Source organism: Furipterus horrens, unplaced genomic scaffold (assembly GCF_987537825.1).
Source record: "Furipterus horrens unplaced genomic scaffold, mFurHor1.1.pri manual_scaffold_3, whole genome shotgun sequence".
NCBI lineage: Eukaryota > Metazoa > Chordata > Mammalia > Chiroptera > Furipteridae > Furipterus > Furipterus horrens.
The window spans coordinates 196,338,032-196,359,238 of NW_028327173.1; positions in this window are offsets into that span (position 1 = coordinate 196,338,032).

Below are 21,207 nucleotides of genomic sequence, written 5' to 3' on the forward strand. Positions count from 1 at the left end.
TAACACAAAAACCAGCTTAATTTGCTAATCTTATTATGTATTTTCATTAGTAATTCTATGAGAACAAGCTATATATAAAGCTAATGTATGTAACATTTTTCTAGTAAGAGTTTAAAAACTTCATAGATAGAGCTTCTTAAACTCAAGATAGCTGAATTAATACTCCAGATCCCAAACTTTATATTTCAGTGAGATATGAATCTTCTGTAACAATGATTTACTGCTTTCTCCCACATCAAGAAGATCTACACAAAGACTTTTTATTACTTTAAAAATATGAATTATTCTTTCTAACTTCATGCTTTCTTTTTCTTTTTAAAATTTATTTATTTTTAAACAAGGTTACTTTATTTTTCTTTTATTTTATTTATCTGTTTTTAGAGAGAGAGGAAAGGAGAAAGAGGGAGAGAAACATCAATGTGCAGTTGCCTCTCGCGTGTCCCCAACTGGGGACCTGGCGTGCAACCTAGTCATGTGCCTTGACTGAGAATCGAACCAGCGACACTTGGTTTGTAGGCAGGCTAATGCTCAATCCACTGAGTCACAGCAGCCAGGTAACTTCATGCTTTCTTACCTTAGCAAACTCCTATCATATCTTTTCAATTTCAGTTTAGAAAATGCCTCTTTCAGGAGGCCCTTTGGGACCAACTAATTTATGTTATCTGTACTCACCTCCTATGTATTTCTGTTTACTTCTTATACTTTCCCTTATCATAACAAAACATATGTTGATTGTATATGCAAATTCCAAGTTTGCATTTCTAGGATTTCTTCTCATACAACCTTACTACAGGTAACAATTTAAACTTCAGACAAGATACAAGGAAACAATGGACTGAGGGCACTTGAGAGTGAGAAAGAGGTATATTCTGGTAGAAGAGTTGAATCTTATAAGAAGGGATCAGGGCCAGATAAGTTTTCTGTCTTTATGGCTTTTATCCTGAGGACTGGCAAATGTCAGCATTGTTTAGGGTGGTCAAAATTCAGAAAGAATATCTGAAGCTTTTCTGGCCTGGAAAACAGAAGACAGATGTGGGGGACACCAGCCATGAAAAAAAGATGGGGACTCCTGGAATGGAGAGAATCAGAGAGGGGCAGATCCAAATTCAATATAAAAGTAGCATCCAAATCTCTGGTACTTGAAGGAGCAGAGAAGACTCAATTCTTCACAGACTAAACTAAAATTGAACTGCCACTCAAAAGAAAATTGGCAATGTGGGTGCACCAAGTTAATTGACTGTACAAACAAACATCAATGCTCTTTTGAGGGACATGACAGGATCCAGAATCTCTATGACATAATCTTCATAATGTTTGGCATACAATACAGAATTACTCAATCTGTAGAGAACCAGTCTCAAAAGAAAAAGAATTCAACTGAGATCAACCAATAGATGATCCAGAGGTGGGAATGAGTAGACAAAGATTTTAAAGCAGCTATTATAATTATATTCAGTGAGGTAAAGAAAAATGAGCTAAAAATAAATAAAAAGTTAGGAAATCACAGTAGAGAAATAGAAATAAATGGAAGTTTTAGAATGGAAAAAAAAAACAAAACAAAAAAACAAAACCTAACAACAAAATCTAAAATTACAATTCCCTTGATAGGCTTATCAACAGAATAGAGATGTTAAGAGAAGTCATCAGTGAACTCAAAGTTGAGTCAATAGAAGAATAATCTGAAGAAAAGAAAATAAGATTAAAATATATAAACAGAGCCTTAGGAACCTGTGGGTAACAACAAAGCAGCAAAAGCAAAAGCAGAGCATAATTAAATTGCTGAAAGCTAAGGATAAAGAGGAAGTTTTGTACCACCTAGAGAATAACAGCATTTTACATGCAGGGGTATAAGCAAAATTAATCTATGATGAAAGAAATCAGAAAGGTGGGGGACTGGGGGAAGAAACTGCCTAAGAATAGACATGAGGAAATTTTTGGAATTGCTATCACAAGAAGAGATTTGAGCACTTATTATAATAGGAAATATATACTCAAGATTCATATACCTCATTATGTGTTCACTTAAAGGCAAACATGGATTTGGTTCCACATTCTTATATGTCTTTCAGACCCATGTTCTTTCTTTCTTATACCTCAAGTTGACACTCATTTTAGACACACATTTTAGTAGCAACCATGAAATATATTATGGCTAGAAACTTGTTGAACTAGGCACTCTCAATTTCTTCTCTATCAGGCAGAAGGCTATCACATAGCTTTTGAGTTTCTATGGGGAGTGAAGGATGGGAATGAACTACCATCACCTAGGTTAGTTCTTAGATCATTAATGCAGATACCCCTGACCACCTTTCAAATTCAAATTCAAGATACAACTGTTTCTGGTTAGCGGACTCTTTCAGAGCTCTCACATGAAAGAAACCAATGAAATTGCATAAAGCTAACTGATAGATGATTACTCTTTATGGTATTTTAGAGCATTGAAAAGATGAAGACCAAGATAACTGTTCTCCAGCAAGCTAAATGTAATGCAAGGAAAAAAAAAAAAAAAAAAAAGACTTGGGTACTGGGTTTGGCTTCAATTACTTCTAGCCCAGCAGGTCTTTTAGAAATGTATTTTTAAGATGTTAGCCCTATCCAGTTGTCTTGGCAGCATGAAACACAGACTTCTCATAAAATGTGGTTAAAAATACAGATCAAATGAAATATTCTTTGCTAAGTGTTAGTTAAACAAATTAATCTCACTGAGACTCAGCTTCTTGTATGCAAAATGGAGATACTAATAATGTATGCCTCCTATGATGGTTGTGAAACTTAATATAAATCACTTATAACAATGCCTGGAAAATAATAAGCATCCAATAAATGTTACCTATTCTCATCATTGTTATAATTTTCTTTTGTGCTGAGCAATGACATTGTCTTCTCTTGCCCCCAATTCCCGTTTTGGATATTTTCAAGAATGCTTCTGAGATTTCTCTCCTTATATTTTTCATTTTCTCTTAATCTCAAACTTATTTTCTTGGCAGACACCCTTGCACATTGGTATTTCTAACTGGTTAACTTAAAGTGTCATGAATATGAGTCCTTGCCTGACACTACCCTGGAAAATAAATTATATATTCATGGGTTTATTCTGGTATGAAGCCCTGCATAAAACAGCCTTTGAGCCATAACTCACTTACTTGTGCTGAGTAGAAGCCAGTGGGGGCCACCTTATTGTCCACAGGTTCACCTGGGTTCAAATCCTAGATATGCTTATTTGTTGTTTGATTAAATTGAGGGATGAGAATAGCAAGAGACAGTTAGTGTAGTTTTCAGAACATGGGTTTCAAAATTAAAAAAAAAAATAGAGTTCAATTTTCATTCTACCATTAAGTCAATATTTGCCAAGACATTTAACCTCTGATTCTTACTCATCTATAAAATGGGGTAGAAAATATCTACTCCCCAAGTCATGCTGCAGTTAAAATGCAGTAATGCATATTCATTGAGCAGTGTCTAAAAGATAATAAGTGTTTACTGAGTGAAAATTGTCATCATCACCATCATCATCATCATTGTATTTCACTTCAGTAAATATCCCACCCCATTGTGTATACAGTAGTCCCTCTCTATATTGCTATTCACTTATCGCAGCCTCACTGTATCACAAGATTTTTAAAAATATTATATTTAATTATTTATCATGGATTTTTCCTATATTGAAGGATTTTGTGGTATTGTATACATATGTTGCTAAAGTTACGTAGGTTGAAGAGTGTAGAATATGTTTAAGAACATAAGTAGTGTTTATAAGTGTGGAAAAGGTTAATAAGGGAGTGGGAAAGGTTAATAAGGGACTGGGAATGGTTTATAAGTGTGTGGGAAGGGTTTATAAAGCCTTAAAATATATATAAATACTAAAATAAATGTAAGGTTCCTACTTCGTGGATTTTCACCTATCGCGGGGGTGGGGTCTAGAATGTAATACCCGTGATAAGTGAGGGAATACTGTAGTTCTGATGAGGCTGTCAATAAGAGTTTGTTCTATGCCCTCTCTTCTGGAAGGGTTGGGCAATAGACTGACTGGGACCTCGTTGACCAGGAATCCTCAGCAACTGGTCTAAAGGATCACCGGTGTATTATTGGTTTCTCTGGGCTGGCATTAAAAAAAAAATCATGTCAACGGAAACAGGAGTTAATTCTATTATTGAAATTCTTAAACAACAGAAATGTTTCTTCTCACACTTCTGAAAATCAACAATCAATATGTCAGCATGGTTAGTTTTTTCTGGAGATTCTGCAAGGAGAATCTGTCTTATATCCCATAGCTTCTGGTGGTTTCTGGCAATCCTTGGTGTTCCTTGGCTTGTAGACACAGCACTCTAATTTCTGCTTTTGTCTTCACTTTGACTTTTTATCTGGTTGTAAAAGACCTGTGCTCAGAAAATTATAAGACACTGAAGAAAGAAATTGAAGAAAGAAATTGCTTTCTTCCTTTCTCTATCTCATAAGGACACCTGTCATTGAAGTCAGGACTCACCCAGTTAATCCTAGGTGATCTCACCTAGAGATCACACTCACGGGTTGTGGGTGGATGTGTCTTCTACCACCAATTCAACCCACAACAGATGGGCGCCTAATCCAAGCAGGGTTTATTCATGGCTGTCAAGCTTATCTTATAGAGAAAAGTGGTATAAAAGTCAAGATAACATAGAGGAAAGCAAGCCTAAATGATGAGGTTATGGGAAAGAGAAAATGGGAGAGGGTGAGAGAGGGGGAGAGAGAGAGAAATATCAGAAGAACACCAGGATTTAGATGAGCTCTAAGTCACTTTTACCCCTCCGGACTTCTCATTTCCATGAGCCAATTAGATGTCTGTTGTTTTTTCCCTTAAGCCTCTGAAAGAATCTTGAAAGTACAACTGCTAATATTAATGAATAATAATTCCTTTCCTTTGGAATTGGGCCTCCCTGATGAAGATGGCACAGACACCGTTATCTGCTTATTTATTTGTCTTTCCTTTAAGGATGAGCAGTTCTTTTTTTCTAGTTATTTATATATATTTTAATATTTTTATTGAATTTATTGGGTTGATATTTCAGGTGTACAATTCTATAATACATCATCTGTATATTGTATTGTGTGTTCTCCATCCAAAATCAAGTCTCTTTCTGTCACAATTTATCCTCCCTTTTACTCTCTTCTGTCTCCCCTACCCCCCTTTCCCTCTTGTAATCACCATACTGGTGTATGTGTCTATAACATTTAAAAAAAATAATGTTATTGAGCAAAAAGGGGGTTCTTTCAGGTGGTACCTTGGTGTAAGACCTAACAGTTAGTGTTGAGGAAAACAGGCCTTTATTTATAATATTCCAACCTGGGGAGGGCTGTGAGCACTCCTGCTCAGAGCCCTGTTCTCCCACGGGACCCAGCACTTCCCTTGCTCCCCAAAAGGCTATAAACTAAAACCATATCCAGAAGTTCCCCATCCCTTATCTGTCAGCTCTCTCCTTCAGGGTCTGGGTATGATGTCATCAGCCCCTATCTAATAGTCCAGGAAAACATGTGCTGTGTTGCACTGGATCATGGTGAAGTCCAAGTTTTAACAGAGTCCTTACTGCCTGTCCTGAGTTCCAGGAGTCCAAAAGTCCAAAAGTCCAGGCTTTGGAGTTCACTGAAGTCGGCATGATTAAAGCGGCAGCAGCAGCAGGCTGGCTTCCTTACTAGCCTAGGCCACAAGGCCTTCCTTTCTTACTTTTAGACTGCAGGCTCCGCACCCTTTCAAAACTGCATGGTTGTCTCTTCCATTTCAAAACCACAAGGTTCTCTCCCTGAAAAAGGCTGCCGCCTTATTTTTAAGTCCCTGACTGCAGCCTGTGATGCAGTGGGCGTGGTAACCAGTTCTGATCATTTACAGAGCCTTGCACAAGCCTCGTGTGCTTTTTCCTCACCATTCTATGGTCAAAACCCCTCCCATCTCCTTGGGGGCCTCTGACAAACCAAAGCCACTTGCAAAGTGAAGACACCAGTTACCAGGGGATTCTAGTGTGCTGAAATCTGACTACTACTGAGTGAATATTCATCAAGAGTAGAAAAACAGTGAAAATATTGAACCAAGTGCTGGAAGTCTTAGTTAAGTGAACAGATTTAGCCTAGGGGCTTTGATTTCCAGAGAAATGACCTGAATTCTAACACCAGAGTGGGAGAGAATGTTTACGGATACCCTAAAGTTACTCTTCTTTTTAAAATGAGATCTCGGCTGACTGCTGAGTGATTCCCTTGGGGCAGAGAGTTTAGAACCACCCGCAGGCTGCTTGGCACAACCACAGACGCAAAGGAAGCAGTGACTTCTTGCTTTCCAGAGAAAGGAAGGCTTCCATCTCTCTTCACCCAGGGTCTTGAGCTCTGTAGTTCTCTCGGTCTATTTTTTTAAAGCACAAACTTGCAGAGGGAAAAAAAAAAGGTTTTTCACACCATTTAGGCCATTGCTTACCTAATGGGACATATAATGTGATGAAATTGCCACCTGGTGGTTGAGATATGGGACAGTTCCCAAGGGTATAATTACACAGGCTGTTCTTTAGTATTTTAACTATACCTACTTCAAAGGCATGCCTGTGGAGTTAGTTAATATTATGACAAGCTGTAGATTGGAACTGAGGTTTTTGACACTTTTAAAATGGCAGAACAACAAATGACTAGATCTGGGGAAGAAGGAGAGCACAGCCACTTGATTTTAAAGAAAAAATTATCATAGATGCAGTCATTCAACACATAAAATAAAACATGGCTGAAGGACAAAAAGCAAAGTGTAGCAAATATAAGCCCAGAGTTTAAAAGTTTAGTACATACACTTATTTGAAAAACAAAGTTCCATTTTATGAATGTAACAGCTAAGAAGCAATGACGTAACATGGATAGAAAATTAAATATCTTTACCTAAAATTTTACAATATATATTTCTAGGAAATCCCAGGATGATGTGGACGTTTTCTGATGCAGTCTGTCCCTGTGGAGCATTGAAGTATTATATTAGTTGGGATAGACTAGGCTTTGCTGCAGAAACAAATTAAGCTTGAAGCATCAATGGCCGAACAACAATTAGTGTCTCTCTGTCTACATGTTCAGCACAGTTTGTAGGGCATGCTTTTCCACATAGCTGTTCTAAGTGCCAGACTAATGGCAAGCTCTCCCAAGTTGTGGTTTCATCATCTAATGATGAGCTTCCAGAACAAAGGAAAAGAACACACATTGGCTCTTCTATGCTTCAGCCTTGTGATACACAAATGATGCACGTGTCTCCCACTCATGGCCCATTGACCAGAACTTATCATATGGATTCACTTAACTGTGAGAAACCTGGAAATATGGTGGTAGTATATGTCTCTTTCTACATGTCCAGCATAAATTGTATATATATATATATTTTTTATATATATATAATATATATATATATATAATATATAATATATATATACACACACACAATCAGGTAGGACTGGAAATATTTTCAACCTACCCTATAACCTGTATTACAGAACTAATCTGTGTAGAAGTTAGACATTCTTCTATAAAGAAGCAGCTAACTGACATAACTTTAAAAATTACCCATGATTTTCATAACTGAAGGGCTTTCTAAATTCCTACAGAATATTGTCAAGTTTAAGGAACTCCATTCTCTTACTAAAGCTATCTCCCTCCCATGATGCCTTGTACCTGTGACTGATGGACAAGTAGCTGGTGCACATTGAGCTCTGCTCTCTCTGAGAAATATTTGTGATTTAATACCCCACCCATGATGTACAGAAGGAAGAAGTAAAACTTGAGGGCTTATTTTAGATGACCCCTAGTTTCATTTGAACTGGTTGCTGCCTTTGCTTGCCAAAGAGCCACAATTCCAGAAAGATATAAGACTGCTGGAAAGAGTTCAGTGAAATGGAAGAAAATACAGTCTATGGCAGGTTAAAAGTATTGAGTTCTTAGGAACTGTCAGAGGCCAAGTATATAATACACTTGAGTGAATGACAAGATGATGGGAAGGATAAATGTTTAGAGGTTTGTGGTGAGCGTAAACACCTAGGAAGGAGAGGAAAGGGCAAAGAGGATTTCAGGCAGCATGGCTATGAGCAATTGAAAGAAAGGACACTCTCTCTGCTGACTTCCAAATACTTATTGTTTATACTAGTCTTTCTGGAATTAGTCATTTTTATCACCCAGAACACTTTCTATGTGGTTTTGTATTATTGCCCGACCTTTTACCTGTGAATGTCTTATTTCCACAATATAATTATTTGTTACTGGATGGTAGGGACCAAGCTATCTTTCTTTGTTTCCTTGTCAATGAACAAATCACATGGTTCTATTCCCCACTCTGCTATTCACTAGTTGCTCAAACTAGGACAAATTACTTGACTTCTCTAAGTTTTCATTATTTCTGCAAGATGGGCCTAATGATATTCATGCTGCAGAGTTTTAGGGAAGATTAATGATATGTAAAATGCTTGGACATATTAAGTAAGATATAAATGCCAGTCATTATCTTTCCTTCTTATAGTGGCTGATTGAGTGGCCTGACATATGGCAAGTATTGTATAGTATTGCACTGTTATATTATAAATTGGTACAATATATAGTACATAAATATGGTATAAATATATAGTATACATATATACTGTACATATACAAATATATAATATATAAAACAAAGTAAAAATATATAGCCCAATTCATACATTATAAGCTTTACAACTTGCTACAATTTTGTAGACCTTATTTTGGCATTTATATATGGACACATTATGCATATATTAGGTACTGTATATCTATGTATGCATTTAATACATACCTGGATACTCAGAATATGGAATAAACCTGAATGTTTTCCATGTTGGGAAAATCCTGAGTAGGCTCACCAGAACCGCTCTCCAACCTCATGTTCCAGGATCTGGCTGTATGTAAAAAGTACTGTGAGGTCATATGACTGTGACCTACAGGTCTGTGGTGTCAGCAAAGCACCAGGATGGTCCCAAGCTGGACTGGGTCAAGTTGCCCAACAGACCATTGGGACCTAGCTCTGTTTGGTGGGGGAGGCTACGGGGGCAGTCGGTGGAAGTGAACTAATGTGGATTTTGCATTTCCAATCACCATTTCTACGAAATCTCTCCTAATTGATCGCAGAATCAATTCGAGGAGAATGCTCAGCTGTCAGTAATTCCTTTCAGGCTCTCCGCAGACCTGAGCACCACGTGTCCCTTTGAGGCCGCAGACGGAGGGAGCGGCTGGTCCGCGTGCAGCCTGCACGGACCCGCAGATCAATCAGGCTCGCGCGGTGTCCTCATCAGAGGCCCGCGGCTCACTGCGGGGGTCCCGCGCTACCTCTTTGCCTGTAGCATCTTCTGTTTAGAGACGCTATTGATTGCTCCTCTCCCCTCTCCTTCTGGGAGAGTTTCCGGCTGCCAGGCGGGGTCAGAGGGGCAAGGAGAAGGGTGTTTTGTTAACGGGGCATGGGATTTGGAGCCAGGCTCTGATTTCCGCAGCAGCAGATAGAATGCGACTCATTGCGGACTTTTTAGAATGGGGATGAGCGGGCGGTAGCTGAGAGGGCAGTGATGCACCTGGGATGCCGTGGAAGGGGAGAGGAGAGTGATTTAGTGAGTGGATAAGCAGCGGATTCCGTTTAGACAAGAAGATGGCAGTGCTCCGAAAGAGGTCATGCTGAGTGCATTAACTCTGCCTGGAAGAAACGGGGAAGAGCTGCTGGTTAAAATAATATAAAATCTGGAAAGCCGACAGAGACTAAGAGTATAACGGCTCTATTCGTAGGCTTCGCATATAAATCAATATGTTTATGTGGACATTGGTGAGATGTAAAACATCCTTAGAAACTGAGACTCCTCACAAAAGAAACAAACTCTTTGAATATTAGATTTGGGAGTGGGAAATATGGATTTTAATTATTCTTGATTTGGAGTTTGTTATAAGGATGAGTAATTGAACAAATCAAGGACACTTTTTCCTCAGCTAGAGAAGTGATGCTGGGGGAGGGACCCAGCGTCAGGGAGACAAATCAATCTGAGACGAGAAATGAAAGATAACGATTTTGTATACTGAGTGGTTACAAAAATTAGAAATGATTCTTTACTGCTTGACTGTTGTTAAGCCATTCAGAGTCAGATTTCCAAATGTGGCAAATTTAAGCTCCAAATACTATGAAGCAGCACGCTGTGAGAAAAATAAAAAGAGGATTTTCAAGTCTCAGACAGACATGAATTCAAGTTTTAAGTCTAACTACATATTACACTACTTTGGTTGAATTCCCCATTTTCCAGAAACTTACTTATTTACAGGTAAAGTTGGAAGAGTATATGTGCCAGCTATTCTGTCTCCCCATTTTCCAAGTCTGTATTCATTTCCTACCTTTTCCTGCTGTGTTCTGTGCTGGAGACACTAACCTCTGTGATTGCTTCCCCTGGGTTCCCCTGACGGCTCTGACTTCAGGCTGGGATTGGCCGATGGAGGGTACCCGCAGGGAGAGAGAGAAGTCCAGGTTTCTTCCTCACTCCCTTCCAATGTTGGCCCCAGATCTCTGGCAGCTTTGTCCAGTCATGACCCGAACTTTTCCAGGTGGACCTTCCTTATGGTTCCTGGAATGCTGTTTTCTGGGGATGTCGGGTAAAGGCTCCCCATGGTTGCTAATTGCTGAATGCCTCACATGCATTTTTTGTTACTTTAATTCTGCCCCCTAAACATTCACTGGAACCATTTGAAGTGAATCCTATTTTCTGATGGAATCTTGATTGATCTACAATGTTTGTAGAATCTCAAAGAAAATATTAAAGTACTCACCCCAGAATACAGAAAAATGTGCACGCTCACTTCCTGAAAAGTTTTCAGAGGATGGTGTGGTAGGCTGAGTAATGCCTCCCCCCACAATGTCCAAGTTCTAATATCTAGAATCTGTGTATGTTGCCTTATATGACAAAAAATATCTGACAGATGTGAATGAATTAAAAATTTTGAGATGAAATTATATTGGATTATCTGAGTGGGACCAAAATACCATCACAGATAGCCTTATAAGAGGAGGCAGAGGGAAATTTGAAATAGAAGAATAGTTACATGACCACTGAATCAGAATGCTGCACTGCGGGCTTTGTATCTGTAGGGAGGGAATAGGAGTCAATACATGCAAAGAATGCAGCTCTAGAAGCTGGAAAAGACAAGGAAACATTCTTCCCTAGAGACTCTGGATGGAGAATGGCTTGAGTCATGCCCAGTGAAACTGACTATAAACTTCTGAACTCCAGAGCTATAGGAGAATAAGTATTTGTTGTTTTAGTCCACCAAGTTTGTGGCGATTTGTTACAGCAGTCAGAGAAAATGCTCTGTGACTATACCAAGGTATAGTCTCAGCTACCACATCCCTTCTAGGGGTGCACTCACATGAACCAATATATGAAACTGTTGCATAAAATCACAAGGCTGGCTCATACATTTCCCTTGAGACATCTAACTCTCCTGTGACTAGAGAACATGTCAAATTGACCAGTCCAGTCTTTCCCTGTGGGCAGACAGCCTTGAGGAACCAGTCCACAATCAGGATGCCAGTATACTCATTAATAATAAAAAAATAAAATTCTGCCACGTAGATGGGAATAGTCAACACTTCCACCCTCTAGCAGAGAAAACTGGAAAGATAAATCATAACTGAAGGTTATTTGTGGAACATTGACTCTGAACAAGGGCAATTAGATTAATTACTTGCTGAATGACAACAGGGTAAGATATCCTGAGACATGCCTTTGAGACTGAAGCACTTGAATTCTCTTGGCTAGAAATTTATTACTCGCCTTCCTTGTAGGAAGGACCTTGCCAATGGGACCAAGATAGCTGTGCTTGTTTAGTAAGGATCCCTCCCTCGTAGTCCATATCCAAATGGTCACTGCCCAATTAACCCCTGTAATTCTTCTTTCTCTTATTGATGACTATTCTTCCACCATTGAGAGGGATGTGCGGAGCTTTTATTTTAGTCAGAATCAAGTCTTGCTGGCATAGAATAAAGATAACCTCTTTAAACTGGTATTGCAATTCTCATTATGTATTGATATAGTAATAAAATGGCTGATCATATTTTTCTTCTTTTCCAATTGTGGTGGAGAGATGTGCTTCATTTATTTTCCCATAACCTTATAACAAATCTTGTGAGGATCATACAGGGTGCAGCACAAGTAGACTTATAGTTGTGAGTATGCAAAACAGTTTCTTGTTGTATTATTATTTATTAATTATTGTATTATTTTCCATAAAACAGCTGAAAACCTATTTTTGCCCCACACTGTATATGTAAAGGCTTAGCTCTGTTCCATGTAGAATGCAATCAATAAACGTCATTTCTCATGCCCATATTTCCTGAATGTTGATTGTGGTCTGGTGCAAGAATATGTCAGGAGGTTAAAATTCAAAAAGAGAACATCAGAACCTGTCATCCTCTGACAATCGTAGACATCTCAGGGAAGCAGAAAATACAGCAGTTAGAGCCCTGTTTCTTTGTTCTTTTGATGACAGATATTGTTCTTGAAAGAAATTATTTTTTTTCTATTTCACTTTGATCTAACTATAGAGATACTTTCAGGGAGGGGCAACATTTCATTATTTCAGAGACTTATGAAATTCTCAGTAGGCAAACACATCATTTAATGACAATGTCTTCATTTTGCATCTTGATATATTTCAGAAAAATAAAATTCAGTGATAAATATATTTCACTTAAAGTTTTGTAAATTGGGTTTTTGTATAATAGCCATATTTTTCTTATTTGTAATATAATTTTGAAAATATACTCTCATCGAAGTGAAACATTGAGAATAAAAAAATTTATCATCAACAATATAGCCAACTTAAAATTATACAATTTACCAAATACAATAATCTTATAATAAATTATTCTCACAAGCTATCATACACAATACTATACCTAGAACATAATGTAGCTGAAATAAATGATCTTTAATTTCAAAGACAGACAGGTCTGGTTTTAAATGCTAGTTTGGCATTAAATTCCTTACCTCTAAAATGGGACTGATAAATAAAATCATGTGGCATAAATAACCTGGTTCATTATTAGGTATTGGTTAACAATAATGAGAATAACAGTTATATTATCTTGATAATGATACAGATAAACTTGGTAATACATGAGACCAGAAAATTGGCAATGATACATAGACAAAGATAAAACCCTTTTATGGAAAATTGTATAATTATTTTAAAAATGTACCAGTTTTAAATAGTCTTTTCCCTCTATACCTTACCTGGTCTTCTAGACATGTTCAACTATAATAAAAATACTGTATTTTACACTGATACCTACAATAAAGAAGCACTTAAAAATTTGAGAGTCATACAAAGAAGAAAATGCATTTTAGCATAATGGCAAACTGCAGGCACTATTCCAAGCACTTATATCAAGTCACTATTTGGTGTTGCTTGGCTACAGAAAATGAGGAACAATGATTCTAGGAAAAACAGAAGAGTTTGTTACCTAATCCCCTTGAATTTTTGGAAAATAGTGAGTGAATGGAAGTCTTCCTTTACCCGAATATGCATATCTCCTTAACACAATAGCTCACATTTTTATGCCATCTCCCTGTAGCATTTGATCCAACTACCTCAAAACAGAGTAAATACAGTTGAACAGCTATTATTATTATACCCCTTTCCTTTAAATATTTATGTTTTATTTTGTCTCACAGCTAAGGAAACAGAAGTTCACTTTGCTAGATACTATTTCAAGTTAATTTAGTTGAACTGTGGATGAGAGTTTCTTTTCACCAGAAAAATCTCTGGCATCATTATTTGTAGATAGCTAAAGCAAGTACCTCAAGGAAATAAGCCTTGGAAGGAAGTATTAGACTGGAGCTTCTATAACATGGACCCACAGGATAGTACCAAGATAAATGATTAAAGTTTCTTTTACTGCCTAGAAAAAGTTTATTTATGTCACAATGAATGTCTCTACTGCACAAAGAGTAGGGATAATTCAGGTTGCTATGTAATATTACCATGCAATTATAGGGATAGTTAGGTCATGATCACTAGTCATTTTTCCTTCTCACTTAATAGTATTAAAGTGTAGACTCCCTGTAGAGCCTATTAATTTATTAAAAATTGTGGCTAGTATTACTAATGGCAACCATTACTGAGGAAGCTTGAAAAAACATAATTCAAAAGTAGATTGAAACCCAGAGGGTAGCATGTTTCATAGAAAATGTGCACAAAAATTAGTTTTCTTTCATTCCATATAATCTTATATCTTATACATTTACCTACATTTTCAGTTTAGGGCCCTACAGAAAGATTAAAAAAAAATTTCATCACATCCCCACAAGCAGTTCAAATTCTCCTCTACTGTCCCTTTTTGTTCATTCTAGAAATCTAGCTGTGAAACTTGAAAGAGTAATAGAAATAGAAACTCTACAGAGGTGAAGAACTCAGCTCTGGAATTCAATAGGTTTGGTTCTGAGCTCTAGTGTGGCTATTTCTGAGCTGTGTGACCTTAACATGTTACTGAGCCTTAGTTCTCTCATCTGTAAAATAAACATAGTAATAGAATCTGCCTCAAGGGGTAGTCATGAGGAATATTCATTACTGAGTACAAAAATCTAAGCACTATATCTGACACTCAGTAAATGGCTCCATTGCTGTTATTGCCAATGCAAACTGAAGTTCCCTTTGCTAAACGCGTGCTTTTAGGTTTGAATGTTTTCATAATCTTATCTCTGCTTTATCAGCTCATTAATTCATTTATTTAATCAACAACTCTTTTAGAAGGTCCCATGAAACATCAGGTGACCAGTTACCAAATATTCACCTGCCATGAATTACATGACATGCCCCTAAAAATATGGGGCCAACAGGAACGCTGCAGTGTGACCTGTGTTATATAAATGCTTTTGGGTTACTAGAAAATTTCAAAATGTTCATGATTTTTTGTGCCTACGTGAATGTGAAACTGTTTCATTTTATTTTTGGTCCAAATCACTTTTATTAAGCTGGAATGATAGAGAGCTTGAGTTTGTTTTTTCACAAGCCAACATTGGAGTTGGACTTCATAAGCATACCCAGCCCTGAGGCATCAATTGAAATCTAAATGAGAAAAGGAGCTTGTTCCCAATGGAGGGTTTCTCTGAGGAAAGCCCCAGTAAACTCTGAGATCCTGAAAAGAGGACTTAACATTTAGAGACAAATCTCTTTACTCCATGCCCAGAGGGATATATGCACTGAGAAAATATCTCTTTTATCGACCTAATTATTTTTAGGCCAGACTTTTAAATGAACACTTTACCATGAGCAAGGTGAAATGACAAGACAACCAACACTCTTACACAATAATTGAAGCTCTAAGCCAAAGTGACCTTTCGTTTCTTCTAATTGCCTTTCTCTTATTAATACTGATCTGCCTATTATTGATTGCTCTATTATGCTCTGTTTCTAATGACTTTGCCTGAGAGGATGAAAAGTTTATTCAATATTTGGAACACTCCTTAAAAGAAGAACTTGAAAAAAAGTGTTAATTAAAAGTCACATTTCTCAGGTTTTCCCACCATTTCTTCTACCCATAGTCTAATAGCTGTTTTAAGTATAGCTTAACTTTTATTCCTTCACCAGCTTTCTTGGAATACATTAGTAGAATCATTATATTTTTCCATCTATTGTTCATTTGACTCAATTGAAACTTATTACTCCACTTGAATCTATGGGAAATTATTTCTATGGATTGTCTTGGCTCCATCACTGAATTATAAGCTCTTTCAAGTCATTGGTATAACTTATTCTCAGTGTAACGTCATAGTCCAAAGAGTATTCTCTTCCCAACATTAATTTTAATTGCAACTGTATTCATGATATTAATGTGATTTCATATTTGAATTATTTGTAGGATTTTTTACAAAACATTTCCATGTACATTATTTCTTTAGATTCTTCTAATTTCCAACTGCAATGTAAATGAAGTGTGTACTGCTCTAGTTTTAAAGATAAAGAAATAGAATCAAGTGAAAGCATAAATGACTTGTCAAAAGTCATGACATATCATAGAATCTATTTATTATTAAGTAGGAAAATTTTATTGTTGTTATTACCTCAACTGTGAGGTGCCTTTATTGTGGTTAATGTATAGCTGTAGAGGTAGACTTACAACATTTCTACTTTTTAAGAGACCCAAGAAGGATCAAGGCCATTGGATGAAAAGGGACAGGTTATGCCTGACTTCTGACTTTTGGATCTGCATATGCTGTTGTCTCTAGTAGGAAGAAAAAAGGTAGCACTTACATCACTTTTATGTGAATCAGAGACAAGACACCTCCCCTGGATAAGATGCAGCACTGCATTGACGCATGGAGTCTTTCGTTTCTTTGCCTAGTGCCCTCGGACATGGCCAGCCTGTTTAACTGTGCACAGTAATTGTTATTGGAGGTTTTTAAAAACATTACCTACACCAGCTCTAACACCTTCTGATTAGTAAGTTTGGGAACAAGCCTAATAAATTTGAATCATTTTCTTACATGTAAGATGAGAGCAAAAGAAAAAAAAAATTCAACAGATATGACAAGAAAAGTAGTTAAAGACTGTTTTTACATTGTCAAACATAAACCAGTGAAGAACTTGTACAAATAAATCAGTTGGCTCTTTGAAAAATGCATTTCTGGAGTGGCTCTATCATAACAATGTTACTTTCATTTTGGCCATAGAGAGTCATAAAAAATAGATAATGGAAAGCTGTGGATAGAGGAAGGGTTTGCAGGATGTTGCACATAGGGGAAGTTTCTCTTCTCCCAATTGGTAGCATCTAAGATTACCTAGGAATACAATCTACCTGGAGGCATAGAAACTTCTAAAGGATGATACTATATTTTCTCTTTGTCAGGTTTTGGCAGTGTGAATAGGGCAGTAAGAATATTCAGTTCATTTTGGATGTGAAACTAATGAGTCATGAAAGGGTGATCAGTGATAATGAGATGGTAACACTCTCTGAGGGAATAACATCAAAAATCTTTTTAAAAAGGTTAACAGACTTGTGCTGAGCTGTTTAGAAATATTAAAAATTTTTCTTCATGTATTTTTATTAGAAAAACAAAATATACCACTTGTAAGAACTGTTTCTTTGTTGCCTTACCTAGAGAAAAGCTTTGGGTACAGGGAATTATTAGGCTTAATGTTAGAGATAAAAGAATACTTTGAGGCCAAAATCTCTATCACCAAGTGTTAACTTCTTCCTTCTTTTCTGGTTTAGTACCAACTCCAAAGATTAATTCTAGTTGCACTTTTTTATACTCATTAATATTGCAAATGCAGTGAATTTACACATATTGATGACAATTCTAGGATGTTGACATGGGAAATTTCTCCGTCAGTAGAAAATTTCTTTTTATAACTCGTTCCTCTTAAGCATAACTTGTTGAGAAAAAGTGGTAGAGATATTTTATAACAGTGCTAAAATGAGAAAATTTACCAGATACATTTACATGCAAGCAGGTTGGAGTAGCATAGTATTATGGGGAATATTCACGTGAAGAGGTAAAACACCTGGATTCTTGTACTGCAGTTCTGAGACATGTTATTTTTCTTCTCAGAGCCTGTTTTTATAAGCCTGTATGTGATGAAAGGGGTGTGTGTTCATATGTGCACATGTAGGAGGATTCAAAAGGCATTCATCGAGTGCCTAAAGTGTGGGGGCAGACCCTTAAGATCCAGATGTGATAATGACTCAGTCCTCAAAAAGTACCTGGAGCCAGGCTGGGCAGGGAGATGGTAATGGAAGAAATTATAGGACAGTGTGATGAGGGGAAGGAAACAGAAGCAAGTGAGATGTATAGGGTTCAGTGTGAAGGAGGGATTTGATGGTGGATAGGACAGGGGCCCAAAAATATGGTAAGAAACTGGAGCCCAAACAGGTGGGAATAATTGAGAGCCTTTGGAGACACAGGCGTCCAACATTTGATGCACCGTTGAGTTTAAACCTCCTTACTTCCCTTACCATTTAGTAATGTCTGCCCTGTGCACGCAGGCTTCATACAAGTGTAGAAATCGAGGAAAACAGCCAAGTCTGAAGTCTGAGGTGACATGAAACATGGATAAAATAACAGTCATAAGAAAACATGAACATTAGACTTCAACTTATACAGGATCCTGAATCCGGAGGTGACTGGGATAATTGTAAGCCAGTGGGAATTTGCAGAAACCTCATTGGGCTGCCATTAATGTCAACAGAAAAAGTGAGAATGTTGCTGAACATTTTTCTATTTTTTTTTCCCCTCTAGAACCACTCTTCATGCTTTTTCACCATATTCTGTGCCCCAGGATGCTAATCTTGATGGATTTTGTCAAGGGGCTGGCTCCCCTCTGACTGCTGATTTGGTTTGGACAAAGGACTACTGGGCTAGTGGAAGGAGGGAAGAAAATGAGGTGGTGAATGTAGTTCCCTGATTTCTCTTCTGCAGAGTTGCCATGGGTTAGTTGCCTCCCTCCACCAAAGAGCACGGGTCCTGCAGCATGTCTCCCCTCCCTGTCCCATGACCCCTTCAGTCCTAAAGATGAAAACATTTCCTCTACAGTGACTGGCCCCAGGCTACCACACTGCCCACTGTGATTCCCTTACTAATGACTCAATTTCAAAGTAGCTTATGTATTAAATCCTCCTCATAATACCTACCTTTGTAACAGTGGGGGAGAGACCCCCAAATTCCCCATAGCCCATGGTTTTGGGGGAGGGGAAAGGAAATAATGCACCTTTTAAGGTACTTTGCCTATATATGGCAGGCTGGTAGCTAGGGCCAGTAAAAGGGCCTATGATTTGGTTTAAAATACTTTGCATATCAATGACAAGGAGATAGCTTAGCCTTTCCTAAAGAAGAGATCCATAAGGAAAGGAGAGAACCAGAAGGAAGGGCACCAGCCATAAGGAAGGGGCCATGCTATTTGAAAGGATGAAGAAGGACCCCACCATCTGTCATGAGAAGAAGAACAATGGAAGGAGCATGTTAAAGGCGCATAATGGATTAGCAGGCTGTGGCAGCCATGTGGGAAGAAGTAGCTCTGCAGTTTGTAGTCAGAATTCGGCCATGTGGCCTAGGCTTGTAGGATAGCAGTCATGATGCTGCTGTGATTGTGTCTGCTCCAGCTGACTCTGAAGCCACCAAGAACTCTGCCTTGCAGACCAGGATTCTATCTGGATTCTTGAAACTCAGGACATATGGAGAGGACACTCTCTTAGGACTGTGCTTTTCCTGGACTTCACCATGACCCAGTGTAACACGGCACATGCTTTCCTGGACTATTATACGGAGGCTGATGACAGTGTACCACAGATCCTGAAGGAGAGAGCTAACAGATAAGGAATGGGGAGCTTCTGGGTTTGGTTTTGGTTTGCAGCCTTTTGGGGAGCAAGGGAAGTGCTGGGTCTCATGGGAGAAGAGGGCTCTGAGCAGGAGTGCTTCCAGTGCCTCCCCCGACCCCCACCCTAGGTTGGAATATTGTAAATAAAGACCTGTTTTTCTCAACACTAATTGTTGGGTCACACACCAAGTCACCACGTGAACTAGCCCTGCTTTGCTCCGTAACACTTTGAGTGTGCCAATTGCTTACTTTTGGAAGCCTGACTAATATAGGTATTTAAGACATACACTTCCATATACTCTCTAAATACTGATGGGCAGTTTGGAAACGCAAAATGAAAATAGCCTTCATTTGTAGATGAGAAACTTAGACCTTCCGAGACACTGACTTGCTGTTTTTTAGTGGCAGAATATGAGCACGCACGCATGCGTTTATAAGTGTGTGTGCATACAAATTCCTTATTCTCTTACTTATCACTGACATCCATGAGAGTCCTATGGAGGTCGCTCATGAGTTCATCTCTGTTACTCTGGATTGGTGTTTCATCAAGCTGTCCTGCACGTCTACCTTATCAACTCTTCCAAAAAGGTTTTTATTCCTTTGGTGACAACTTTCAAGGGAAGATATTTTTCTCTTTTGAGGGGGAAGGTAAGGGAAGCCATTATGTGAGAATCATTGCAAAAAAAAAAAAAAAAAGAAATGAGCAGACAAAAACAAAGCCATCTTGAAATATGCAACATATTTTATATTAGCTTGCTCCCACAAACAAATTTTGTTTATATTTTGGGGCTTCAGGTATGCTACATATGACATTCACAATTAATGTCTGATGAAAAACAGTCTAATCTGAGAATATTTAGGCCAAGTATGCCTAAAGTGTAAGTGCCAATTGTGCATTCCTCATTGTTCCTCAAAGTCTAATTCGAGAACTTTCTGCATCACCATCACTTGAGTTCCTTTCAGTAATAATACAAATTCTTCAGCCCCACCTAAAACTTATTTAATCAAACTTCTAGGAGTGGAGTCCAGGAGCCCCCATTTTAAATAAATTCTCTGAAATTGTGATACTGGGTTTGGAAGATCTTTGAAAAGATGAGTAAAATCAACAAGTGCACCCAGCCTCATATTTGTTGGTCATCAGGGAGGGATGCTGGCTTTCTAAATGTTTCCCTTTGAAAGACAGTGGTTATCTTGCTTGGATTTGGGTGTGCAGATGAATTAGGTCCCTGTGTATATTGAGGTCTGTAGTTTTGGTAATATACTTGGTTCTGCAGCAATAGTAACTTTCCAGCTACAGTGAGCTGAGTGAAAACCACAGTCACTGATTGATGGTCAGACCCCTATGGCGTTCTGAACATTTAAAGAAGCTAAGACTGGGTGGCTGATTTGTGGTTGAAAGGGAGTAAATGTTCAGGGAACCAGCTGCTTCCTGAGCTGGCAACAGAGAGAAAACCTTGAGGCAGAGGAGCTTCAATTTGCATGAGATGTACCGAGTAATTCTTCCATCAGCTGGCTTTGCCTCTCTTGATGACTACCTTGGGGAGGAGATGGGGGTTGTGAACTTTGAAGTGGATTGTTAATTATTCATACCTCCTTCCTTGGGTGGAGGTAACCTGCATCTCAGGAGCCAGGCCCAGAAGTCATTATCTTCCTGTTGATGTTTGCAATAAAAATAACACTGAATATTAATCCTTTCACCTTCATTCTTAACTCCTTTTTCTTCCTCCTCCATTCTTTCAATAGGCGATGCAAAATCATGCCTCTCTTAATTCTCGCCTTCCCTGATACTCCAGAGCCATTTATTGTTTATTCAGTGATTTGAAGGCCCATTAAGCTGTTAATTAAGCTCATGGGCTAGTTGCTTACTTGAAA